This window comes from Molothrus ater, chromosome 4, assembly GCF_012460135.2.
Source record: "Molothrus ater isolate BHLD 08-10-18 breed brown headed cowbird chromosome 4, BPBGC_Mater_1.1, whole genome shotgun sequence".
NCBI lineage: Eukaryota > Metazoa > Chordata > Aves > Passeriformes > Icteridae > Molothrus > Molothrus ater.
Window position 1 is genome coordinate 61,160,345 of NC_050481.2, and position 13,047 is coordinate 61,173,391.

Consider the following 13,047-nt stretch of genomic DNA (forward strand, 5'->3'; position numbering starts at 1 on the left):
GCTCAGTTCCTTGAGAAACAATCCCATCTCTTGAAGAAATAAACCTCATGTTACCACCTTAAAATAATATGAAAAGTACTTGATTCTTCTTGCTAAATTCCTCCCATCTTGTCTTTTTAAAGCTGTGTTGTTTGACCTTTTGAATGTCAGATTCTTTCAGTACTGAACCCGATACCTGTAGTACTTTACATTGCTATGCCCTAAAAACTCAAGCATATCATAGAGCTTGCCAGAAGCCATTCAAGCAAAACACTACCAGATTATGAAATATTTTTAATTAACATGCACAAACTTATGAGAAATAGGCAGCATTGAAGATTGTTCAGCCAAACTAAGCATTGTGCTGTTGTTTTTATCCACAGATCTCCCCTCTTTTCCCTGAATCTCTGTTGAATGATAGCATTACACTGCAGGTCCTTGAGAGGGTGATGGCTTTGGGTAGTTTGCCATGGGGCTGGGCCCCACCCTGCCTTCTGGAGCCTGGGAAATATTAAATATTAGACCATGCTGGGGAAACAATGTGGATCCAATTTGAAGTCCGAGAAGCGAGGATGTTCTGTGGCATATCAGAAATCCACAGCTTTTAACTCACTTTCTCAGGCCTGCTCTTGCCAATGTCCTTGAGAGCACAGCAATCCAACATGACCCACAACAGCACTACCTCAGCTAAACACAATGGAGTGGGGGTGGGCAGAGCTATGAATTTTCCATGGTTTTTCACTTTGAATTTTCCATGGTTTGGCAATAGATGGAGCCCAGCTCGGTGTGGGTGCTGATTCACACATGCACATTGTGCATTCTGAAAGGAAGGGACAAGGGCTTCCCTCATGCTCCAGGTGGCTCTGGCCTCCTGGAGAGCAGGACAGGCTTGTCAGGCAGCAGCACTTTACCAGCTTATGGACCAGCAGCTGTTCACAGCCACCTCCTTTGCAGAGCACCCAGATTGCAGCTTTATTAGTTGCTGTTAATGTCCTTCTGGATGGTGATGAAATACAGAGTGAAAAATAAGCTTAATGGTCGCTGCACTTTCTTTTCTTTTGGATTCTGGCCTTAGATGCATCCTGTAATGTCAGTTACACACTGAGTAAAGTGAGTAAAGTGTGCACTGAAAGGTCATTGCTGGAGAAACTGGATGCAATTGCCTTTGGGAAGTGGATGTATTCATATCAGGACCTTGCTTATTAAGCTTCCATAGAGAAAGCAAAAGAGCTTTCTGTGCATGATTCTTTTCACACAGATTGTGAACACCTCTCTGCAGCTCTGTCTGTTCCCTTAGTTCTGTGCTAGCTCACAGATAACTGCATTTGCACACTGAGAAGGCTTTGGTTAGGCAGAGGCCTAAGTGAGGTCCTCTGGTTCATGTCCAGTCCTTAAGCCTGACTGTCTTTGCAGACTTAGGCCAACATTTTTTGAACAGCAATCAGGCCAACATTTTTTGAATGTTGATAGCTGAAGTTAGACATCCAAATTTGTAGTTAAGCATAAAGTAGGACTGCTCTGATTTTTATAGATGCTAACTCCCACTGTGTCTTTATGCGTTATGTTGTGTGGGGGTTTGCAGCATTACTGAAAAACTAAATGAGGATTTAGGAGTGTAACAGAAGTCAGCCAAGTTTGAGAATGTCAGCCTTGACGTACACACTGGAATTTTTTGCTCCTCTGTTCAGCCAACCCAAAAAGGCTTACCTTGCTGAAGAGGAATGCAGAAGGACTAATGGACAGTGTGTTTTGATCAATGAGTAACTGATATTTTCTAGCTTATAAATAAAGACAGTAATATTACAATATAAGGAGGGAGATTTCTTCAAACCTGTCGCCCAAACATAATGCAGTTGTCATGTGCAAATGTAGCAATCTAATACACTTCTGAATACCAAGACTGTGCTGTTAAACACAGTCTGGTTTGATCCACCCTCTACCAAAGCAGATGAACTGCAGTTTCTTAACGAGTAGTTAGGCAGCTTCTTAGAGACATGTGCAATGTCATACTGATGAGATAAAGGCTTCTTTGTGGTACTCTGGATTCATAAGTATGCTGGCCTGATGGGCTAGAGCAGAATGCTGGAGCATTTGATTGAAAAAAAAATGTAATTTCCACTGTTTTGGTAGAGTTTTGGGGCCACATTCCAATCTCATTTTCTTGACATAACTCTGGCAGAGAGAACAGAAGAGCTTACAGCTACACTGGGATCTAAATTCCTTCTTTCATCACATGGGGACCAAAGTGTAGAACACTCCTTTTAAATTCTTCTGGTCAGGGTTTACAGTGGCAAGGCCATGTTAATTTTGCTATATATTAATATAAAGGGAGTGAGTTCTGTGGCACACTTTAAAGGACTAGATTGGATGGTAGCATGTAAAGTTGTAGCTTTCAGCTTGTTACAGTTATGTTCCAGAGTGTGCATCTTAAAATAGAAGTTCCCAGTGAATATAGAATTGTTTGCAGGCAGAAGTGTCTTCAGTTCTAGTATCTCTCTCCCTTCCGTTTCGTGAGGGCTGTCACAGCTCTGCCCCTTTTGGGGACAGACCAAAGTGTGATGCCAGTTTGTGTGGAACGTGTATCAAAGCCTACTTTTGTGCTGCTGAATTCAATGGGAATTTTGTCTTTAGATGTAGTGGCAGCCTGACTGGATTTCTTCTGTTATAATTTATTCTTTAGGGAGTTTATGTCCAAAAGTACTGACTGCCTCTTGCTGTCAGTGACTTAAACATGAGCTGACTGCTCACTGCTCTTGGAAGGTGTGGTTCTTCACTGCAGAAGATTCCAGTTTAAATAGACAGACATAATTGCTCAGAAACAAAATTTTCCTCTGCTTTGATGCAGAGGTGTCACAGTGCTCTTTCTGTCATTGGGTTAACCCTGAAAGTTTTGTCTATTTTGACTATCATGGTACAATTTTTCCTTTAACGGGTGGAGAACAAATACAGAGACAGTATCACTCTGATTGCCAGAAAAACATTCTTCAAGTAAATGGTTTTATCACATACTTGATCAATCTTTCAAAATCCAGCTGTTGAGCAGAATCAGCTCAGACAATTGTGTTTTTCATAGTTTTAAATAATGTATCAGAAAAGACCTTGACTGTTAAGAAATGCACTGCTTATGTTGTTTTTTTCATTCTGAAGTGATGGAGCTGCTTTGCTCCAATTTGGCTTCAAGTGTCTTGTGCAGCACAGGGCTGTGTGCAGTACACAACTGCTGGAATTGTTTCTTTTTTTAACTTAAGTGATTGGCAGCCACTTGGATGAGTCACAATAATGAGCCTAATTTTAGCTGGTATGTATGTGTTGGGAGAAGCTACTGGAGACAGTTGCATCTCAAGGGTTGACAGAGGTGAAGTCAATTTAGATTTGGGGCTTCTTAGAAATCAGCTTTTGTGTCTGAATTCTGTTTCTTTTCTTTTGGTTCTGTACAGTCATATTATATGACCTTTCTGGTGGAATACACCTAATTCCTTCACCTTCAAAGAATTTATCAGAAGGAGACAATTTAGAGTGACAACATCAATACTTCGATTGATGCTTGTTTGGTATGTGTTTGACTTGTGTTTGTGTTTTGAACATAATGAAGTGCAGGGTTTAAGCTGCCCGTAGTGTCCCATTTATTAATTTGTCCATATGCAGCCTCTGCTGGTTTCCTCCAGCTAACCTGGGAAGGAGCATCCAGGCAGGTGTAAGGGGTTTGAGAGGAGTTTAGTATATGCAGTCAGAGCCCTTCAGTCATGAGGGCTGCAGTATCTGGCTGCCAGCACTTACACACTGTTCAACAGCTGCTGCTGTTAGTTTAAGGCAGTTCTGTTGAATTCTGCATTTTGCTCTTTTGCTCCACCTGTATCAAAATAATGCAACTTCTGGTAGGAGCTGGTTCCTATTGTGGCAGGTCTGTCAGGAAAGCAATGTGCACAGTGATCCCTGCCTTTAAATGCTGTGTATGTAAGAAAGAAAAGGTGTGTGCTTTTCATGGCACCTTGCTGTTTCCTAATGCATTAGTCTTGTTTACTGTGAGGCAAAGGTGTCAGACTGGGTTGTGCAAGGAGATGGAAGCCAAGTTGTCATTTAGTGCCTGTGTTCTGAAAGCATTAGTAGTACCCAGGTCCCTCCTCTGCTTTGTGTTCTGCTCAGCCTCTGTGTGTGCCTAGGTAGTAAACTACCATATGTTGTTTATAGAGAATGCAGAGGCAGTGTATCCTTTTCCACTTAATCAGGGGGTTCCTAATCGGGAAATTGCCCAGAGAACTAATAAAGCCAAATGCACTCAATAACTACTGTTTAAGAGACACAGTAATTCTGCTTAGCAGGAACATCCTCAGGTGATTTACAGGTACCTGGCCATGTCCCATTTTTAACTTGAATGTGGCCTCGTTTCTCCTAGGAGAGCTTTTAACGTTTGTCTGAGTTATGATGCTCTTTGGGAGTGTCTGTACAAACAGCTTGTCTCACTGTCTGATCAGTATTGAAACTCTATCTTTTCTAGACCAGGTGAGCAGAGTGTCCTCATAGTTGCTGCTGTGGCTGGGCAGCAAGCTGGGCTCTTGCCCTGGACAGAGACACTTCTTTCATTGCCCCAGGGAGTCTCAGGCTGTGGGCTGCTGGTAGTGATGTGATGGTCCTGCTTAAGCTTTGCTTATGCTGAGCATAAACATGTCCTGGCCCTGGACACGTGTTCCTGATTTGTGCTGCTTCTTGTGTAGTTGTGGCAAACTATTTGTTCAGCTGTGCAGCAGCTAAATCTGCAGCACAGCTAAATCTGCATACTGATCTGGCTGAAAAATAACTTACAGAAAAGGGGGAGGAAAGAAGAGAGTTGTCTCATCCAAATGGTTTTCTAGCCTGGTTCACGATGTGGCTGCACAAACAGCTGTACAAGCACAAAGAAGGGAGTGGTGGGAATAAGTGGGTGAGGTCAGGGAGAAAGGAGGCTATTTAAGCCAGTACTGCTGCCAAAACATTACTTGCCAAATTACTTTTCAGCTCCTCTGTTTTCTTGAACATTTCCTCACATCTGTTCTGTCACAGTAAACTCTTATGGATGTTACTGCTTCTGCATAATAACAGCTGTACTGGTTCAGACAAAGACTTCATCTAACCCAATATCCTGTCTCCAACAGTGGCCACAGTGAGTAGACCCAGGGGGCAAGAAGGGGACAAGCCTGTCTGATGTTTCCATGAATGTTCTCTCAGCTTCAGATAATATTTAGCTCAGGGGATTTCTTGAACCTGATATGGTTCATTTACACAGTAACTGTCAATCGATCTCTTATGTACCTGCCCAATTCATGTTGAACACCATGTAAAATCATGGTTTCATGACGTCTTTTGGAAGTGAGTCCCACAGGTTTCCTACTTGGAAGTGTAACCATGAAGTTCATAGGCAGGGCAGACCTATAATTTTTATTAATATGTCTTAGAAATAATGTTGATTCACCTATACAACAGATAAAAATATTTGAGAAATGAATTCCCTGAAAAATTGGAAGAATCATGGGGTTGGTAACACCTGCTTACTCCTGCTCAGTGATGGTGAAATGTTTTGGTTGTCTCAGTCCAGTATGGGAAAGAAAGATGTGAAAGAATGCTTTCCATAAGCCAGTGAAGGGTAATTAGGTTCTCAGTGTGCTAAGCCAAGATGACTGGAAAGGAGTATCAGGTTGTGCATTACTGCTCTCTTCTGCTCTGAGATGAATGAGTTTATATCTAAAAACACACCAGTCAGTGGAAAAAACTTGCAGCCAGCATCAATTCTGTGAGCAAATGAAATTTTTTAACATTTTGATGCTTGTCTAATTCCATTTAGATTCATAATAAATTATAAACTGGATAACTCTGAATGCCATCCTGAATTGCAGTGCTGCTTGGGAAGGGTGGAACAACTGAGAGAAGGCTCTGCTGACAAACTTGGGCAAATTTTAAATGTTTGTGTGGGGATGTGTTTGCAGGAAATTATAATTCTTCCTAGAACATGCATGCCCATTTACCAGCATGAGAGGGAAAATCACCCATCTTTTTTCCCCTGATGCTCATTGTGTTTCTCACAGTGACCAGGCCAGTGATGCAGTCCTGGTTGCTGCAGTGCTGCCTGAGCCACCGGAGTTTCTTTGTCAATGATGAACACAGGGACAGAGAATGAAATTACCTGGCATCTATTTGCACAGTAAGATCTTTTTATGAATGGAATGTACATTCCTTTCTCCTGCCCCCTTGGGATGTGATTGCCCCTCTGTAAGGTGCTCACCATTTATGTAAATGATTGTGATTGCCAAACTAATCAAACCAAGGACAAAAGCTATCACAAGCACTCATCTAGCATCTAGCTCCCACATTAGCTTCTACTTCATTAAAATATATATGACCCAATTCAAGAGCTAATTTGGACAAAACCATTAGGCTTCTGTCCTCATCACTGGTAGAAGTCTGAGGTTCATTTTCACACATGAGTGAGCAGTTGCAGCTTTAAGATGCATGAAGGTTATTGCTGTGTATGTGATGCACATGAAAGGGAGAGGGAAAGTAGCAGTGGATGTACTCTTTATTTCTGTGAATGCATCATTTTATAAGGTCTTATTTGTGTTCCACCTGTGGAACTCTAGACAGGATATGAAAATATATGGCCAAGTTAAACACAGGAAAGGAAAATCAAGCCTCTGAGAAGGGAGAGTGACAAGATGATCATATTGCATTGTAACTGTTGTGTACCTAATACAAAAATTGGTCATGATCTCAATGGAATCCCTGGTGGAAGATGTGTGGTTGGATCTCCAGAGGTGTTTGGACCAGTACAGAGAATCTCTACACACTCTGCAAAGTTGCTTGGTTTGATTTGGATTTTTGGTTGGGTTGGTTTTTTTGGTTTTTTTTTTGTTTTTTGTTTGTTTTCATATTAGGTAGCTATTTTAAATGCCTACAATTAAAAGAAACCCTTAGCAGAGAGAGTTTGCAAAAATACTTTGAAAGTCCACAGATTCAGAATCTCATTATATTTTTTCAATGCAGCAAATCCAAGTAATTTATCCCCATAATATCCTAGCCTTGGGGAGGACGCCATGCCTAGATTGCGTCACTAATATCTGCTGGCATGTGTGGCTGGCAGGGGTTGCTTTCCTGGAGCCACTATCTGGGGTATCAAATTGCTCTCCAGACTGATGGATGAGTCACCAGAATCTCTGTTTTGTTTGTGGGTTTTATCAGAGCTCATCAGGTAGCCGTCAGTGTGATTGACTAACTCTGCGCCAAGTGTCAGGCAAAGGGAGCTGAAGTGAAGTAACACAAGTGACAGCTGAAGAATAAGCAACAATCTGTCTTTTCAAATGAGTTGTTCTGTTGGCAATTTGACAAATTGTATGGTGTAACTGAAAGTTCTAGTTAATGTGTTGCATTACTTTATTTCAAAATATTCTGTTATGAATTGCTTACATTTAAATTCTGGCAGATAGAATGCTTAATGAAATCAGTACAAATACAGTAGAATTGGCATAAAAATACTGAGACAGTGCATGACTTCTGAGATTTATTCCTAAATATACTTGCAAAGTCCTGCTTCAGCATTTTTAAAAATAATTTGACAATTTTGTCTTCTACCAAATAAAATGTTATGGGATCGTTCTTGAATATAAATGGACAAGAGGGAGAAAGGGTGGGATTAGAAACAATTTGTTTCCCTGTAGAAAACATCCTGCAAACTTTGGTTCAGCAGATTTATTTGGGTGCCACACAACTGTTTGATCTAATTTATTTGCCTTGCATGGGTAATTCATGTTTTTCCCATTCTAAAAAAAATCTGACTTCCTTTTTAAATTTAGTTTCATCAAAATTACTCTGATTCCATGATATTAGGATGAAATTTTAATGGCACACCTAAATAAGGAGTATCTTCATGAAATCCAATTTTGTTGTACAAATATGCCAGGAATGTTAAAAGAATTTTCTCCCAAACCTTTGTTTTTGCTGTCTGGTAATGCTTTGGGAAAGCTCACAGCTCTTGTGAATGTCAGTGATCACCCATAGTTTTTTTGAAATTACTCTCATTGTATAAGAAAGCGTGAATCATGGTGGATTGAGCGCTGGCTGCGTTATGACCATGTTTCAAGGTCTTATAATTTATTTCTCACAGGCTGTCCAGTCTGTGTTGTTTTCACATGGCCAGCTTGTAAAAAGCTTTACTGGAAAAATTTAAGTGTGATTTTAAACAATTCCAGATTTACTGATATATGTCTCTATGGGGATATCTGTATTCTACAGTGATTTTTTTTTTATTCCTTTTTTTTCCCTAGACTGACAAACCAAATTTGTGACTAAATTGAAATAATCCCCTCTGATTCCAGAGGAAGCATCCCCACATGAAGAGCTGCTTGCAAGCAATCAAGTGCTCATATATTAGAAACTTGCTGTGGAAGGATTTTATATGTCTTTGTTTTATTTTGTATTGCAAAGGACTGGGAGTGTACTTTGTCAGCTACCATGCTCGACTGAGATTGCTGAGTCAATCACTTGATCACTGAAAATGTTCATTAAATTGCTGATACTCCATTTTGGGCTAAGATTGTTTGGAGGTTTGCATCAGTTTGCAGTATCTAGGTGCTTTAGGTTTCCTGTCATGCTTGTTAGTCTGATACAGTGTGAAAACACACTGCTCCTGTTGGCAGGTTGCAGCTTAGGCACCATTTGTATAGCAGCAGATTTCTGGTTTGTCTTCCTCACTGCTACCTGTGGTGAAGAGTTACCCAGGAGTCTCCATGAGAGAAAGAGCAGACAGCAGGAACAGGTTTTCATAACTATCATTTCTTATATGAGACCTTGCAGACAGCAGAGGTGTTTTTTGCACACAGCATTGCCCAAGTTTTAATCTCATCCCTCCTGATACTGCATGGTTGCAGGGAAGAAGCACAGAGTGCAGTTATCATGATTATATTGGGGCTTGGGACTAATGCAGGAGACAAGGGAAATCTACTTTCCAGTTCCCCAGCTGAAAACAAGGCAGCATCTTCTCAGTGTCACTCTGGTGGGGCTGGTACTCTCCCTGCTGATGCAAAGGCTCTCCGTGATGTTTTGGCATGGTTTAAGCACCATTGGTGTCAAAATGTGTGACTCTCTTCTAGTGTAGTGAGATGACAAGTCTCATCCTCAAAATGTGTGATACTGGAGTTCAGATAGTGGCTAGGTGGTCATGGCCTAGCATGGATGAGAAGGAGCAGAGACCTTTTAAATAGAAGATTACCAGCAAGTTATTGCAGAGAATATAACCAGTTCTTGCCCTGAAGATATTTCTCTCTTCTCTAATAGCTGATTTTGCAATGACATTTTAATGCCTGTGGAAACTAGAGCCACAAGAACCTTTTCTTTCAGATACCAGCTTTGTACCTCAGCTTTCAAAGGCAGAAGCTGGTGCAGTGTGTGCTGGAAGCAGCCAGGCTGAGCTAACTTTGGCAGCCCCTGCTGCAGCTGCAGCCAGGATGGGCAGTGTCTGCCTCACTGGTGACCCCTCACTGCAGCCTCTGCCTTGGGACTACCTGCTCTGCAGCTGGGGACGCAATTTCAGAGAGGGGAGGAAGAAAAGGGAGAGCTCTAAAACTTCCCTCTCCCCTAGTCAGCCTGTTTCTGTGCAGGGCTCTCCTCTGATAAGAGGGTGGGTTTTTGGAGGACATGTACCTGCCAGCATCATTCCAGAAAGACATGACAATGCTTTTGAGATCCATCGTGGAGAGCTGTAGGTTGAATCTCATTGCAAGAGTTTCAAAAAGAAAAAAAGACAATTGAACTAACCTTGCTTCTCTCTCCCACTTTAAAAGAACTTGGAACGTTGGCATTTTCTCTTTCATTTTCATAAGGATGAACACTAACCCAGAGGTGATGATGGTAATGATTGATGGGTTTACCTTTGTTATGGAGTGAGTGTTGTATTATCCTTCTGTTCCATGACTTATGATTAAAAGGAAAACTGCTGACAGTTCTGAGAATGCAGGGGAGGTTTGGCAAACATACATATCATAATTTAAAAAAATTAGCCTGAAATAAAATCACATTCTTTATTAGTGAGAATATTTCTTTCAGCCTAGTTTTTTCCAAGGCTGATAATAAAATTATGTTATCTAAATTCAAACAACTATATTTAAAATATTTTATTACTTTGTTGGCTGCCTTTTTATTATATATGTCCAGACTTTTGAAACAGAGGTCATCTTCTTAAAGAATCCCACCATTGCCTTAGTTTGAAAATTAGCTTCTTGAAATAGCAGCTGTACATATCTTGCATTTATTAAATTAATATATTAAAGAAGCTAGGAATTGATAATTCAATTACTGTGAACCAAACATCCTAGTATGTTAGATGAAGCATCAATAAAAATCTATTTCATCAGCATTTCTTAGCAGTGAACTAGCTGCTTGGGAACAAAGGAGAGCACACACATGCAAACCCCCCTCTCTGAATGTTTTCAGATATGACATGACTGAAACACAAAAGTCCTGTGCAGTACATCTGTGTATAATCATGGGATTTGTTGTGTGTGAAATGCAATTTGCATTTCACTCCTGGAAGAAGGTTATATACATTTGTATTATGTTTGTATTATGTATGTCTGAGTGAGAGATATGGATCCCACTAGTAAGAAACACACTGTAAAATCTACATGCAGAGAAAAAAATGTGTATTTAAACACTAAAACTATGCTGAGTACTGGCAACAGTCCAGAATCAAAACTGTTATGGTTTGTATGTCTGCCTGTTTCCTTCTTCTTAAAGATTGTTAAATCTTTGCTTGAGAGCAGGCTCTTCCAGATAGTTCATAGAGAATGCTGCCAAATACTTCACATATAGAAGCCACACAAAGCAAAACAAGTCTTACTGAATGAGAATGAAAATATATGTTTATTTTGAGGTGTGGACAATAGAATATAAAGACAATACAATATTATGAACTTTAGCTTTCTGTTGTTCCATTTGGATTTTAAGCATGCAAGCACCAGGGCATTGCTTGCCATTGTAAATGTCTACAAAATAATGATTGTGCTGGGCACTAGTGAAATTTTTGCACTTCAGTTGGCATATTTGTTTAATAATTTGCAATTTGGATTTGAAATTTGGATTCTCCAGGCCAGGTTTTGTGCTCTTCTAGGTAAGTCTCAGACCTCTGATCTTTGGCAAATGTTGACTGTGGTTTGTGTAATGTGCTGAGATTAAGGTCATGCCAGTGCTCTTTTTCTTGTGGCTTCAGTAGAGTTCCTTCCCATTTACATCTGAATAACTAAGATCAGAGTCAGCTAATTGGTGTTTGGAGCCTTATTTTTATTTCCTTCTGTACGAAAATCCATGTAATGATATTCATCTGCTTGATGAGTTTTGAGGAAACCAAATTAAATATTGCTTTGTGGTATTGAAGTATTTCCTAGATAGGGTAAGTTTTATTTTGAAAATAAAATCATGCAGGCTAATTTTAATGCATTTTGCAAAACTCTGCTTGTGATCTATGGTTTGTGTTGCTGGTATATTCTCTTCTAGCCTGAGATCTCCCAGATAACCCTTGGAGATGTTATAAAAGTAGAAAAATCTTTATTCCTCTTTCTATGAATCTGTAAAAACTATTACCACCACCACAAATCTACGCAGATGAAGGAAGCAAAGCAAATTACACTTAAGACAGATTAATGTCCCTCTTCAGCCAAATATTTCAGCATGCATTTGACTACAGACGTGGCTTTAATCCATTTTTAGTCAACAAGTCACTTCAGCAGGTGACTAAGTCCCAGTGCCTTCCCATGAGAGGTGAGTGTGGGTGTGTGTTCCTTGCTGCTTTGGAACCTGTTCCAGTGTGACTGCAGGAGTCTGATGGTGTCAGATGTGTGTGTGACGTTTGTGCCATGGCTGTTAGGTGTGAGGCCACAGACGGAGTGTGAATCATCAACATCACCACAGCAACACAGTTCCCAATACTCAAAACCTTTCTCTCTTGTGAGACACAATCTCCTGCTACACAGCCTTGGGAGAACGGTAAGGAAATTTTTATTGGAACAAGCTGAACAGGAGCCTTGCATGTGTTGAAGTTCAACCACCAATGCTGCTTTGCTTTGCACAGGATATCTGTGTAACTGCAAGTAACTGCAAGTCCTATAGTTGCCTTCTGGACACTGCCCCAGCACCCTCAAGCACTTGTGTAAAGCTGGGCTCATCTCCATGCTGATAGATGTGCAAGAAGAGGAGCACTGCTCCCTGCTGCTCCCTGTATTGCTTCTGCCTGCAGTCCAGAAAGGATCAGATTTGGTTAAACTCAAACAGTTCTGTATCAGCAGAAAGTGCATCTAACTGCACTGTGTAGGGCCATCCATGAAATTGAATTATTTCATATACCAGATTGTTAACTGGTGAGATGCAGTGCCTGAATTAATTACAATGATGTAAACATGCCAAGGGGAGGACCCATCCTTCTTCCATTTGGGGAGTTTGCTCACTGAAGCAGACATCTGAAGTGTTGTTTTTTTTATTTTTTTTTAATAGAAGCATAAATTGATTATTTTGAGAGAATGCAAATGTTCAGAATGAACCATGTTTTACCTGTTTTGGGATTTGAATGATTGCTCCAGAAACTGAGGCTGGTATCTCTTCTAGTCTTCTCCAGGATGTGGAGTTTCATAGAATGAATCTGGTGTTGTCCTGCTCTCACAAGCAGGGGTACAAATGTTTCTGTGAGGACTCAAAGAGAAAAGATACTTTTTCAACCTTTGCATCTGTTTTTCAACTTGATGCTTTAAAATGATTTAAAAATCATGATGAGTCAAATATTTTATAAGGCTTTTTGACTTCAGTATGCTTTTCTTGATATGGATGAAGGCACTTGAAGCTGAATTTAGAGCAAGAGTCAGAAGAGTGGCTACGATGAGGTGACCATCATGGGAGTCCTTTTTTGCCCCCATAGTATTTATTTTGATAATAAAGGTCTTGATGGCAGAGAAGAGATTCATGTCTGCTTGTGAGCAGAAAGGCATTGCAGGCACAGCAATGTTGGCTACCCATTTGAAGAGTTGCCTGATATTTCATTTGTTGTGATAGTTTGAGGTTTTT

The 13,047-nt window shown here is 40.4% G+C and overlaps 1 protein-coding gene across 3 annotated transcripts in view; it reads left to right on the top strand.

Annotated features, from left to right (window-relative positions):
* SORCS2 (sortilin related VPS10 domain containing receptor 2) overlaps window positions 1-13,047 on the top strand; it is a 536,859-nt gene that overhangs the window by 32,476 nt on the left and 491,336 nt on the right. The gene's annotated exons all lie outside the window — the stretch shown is intronic.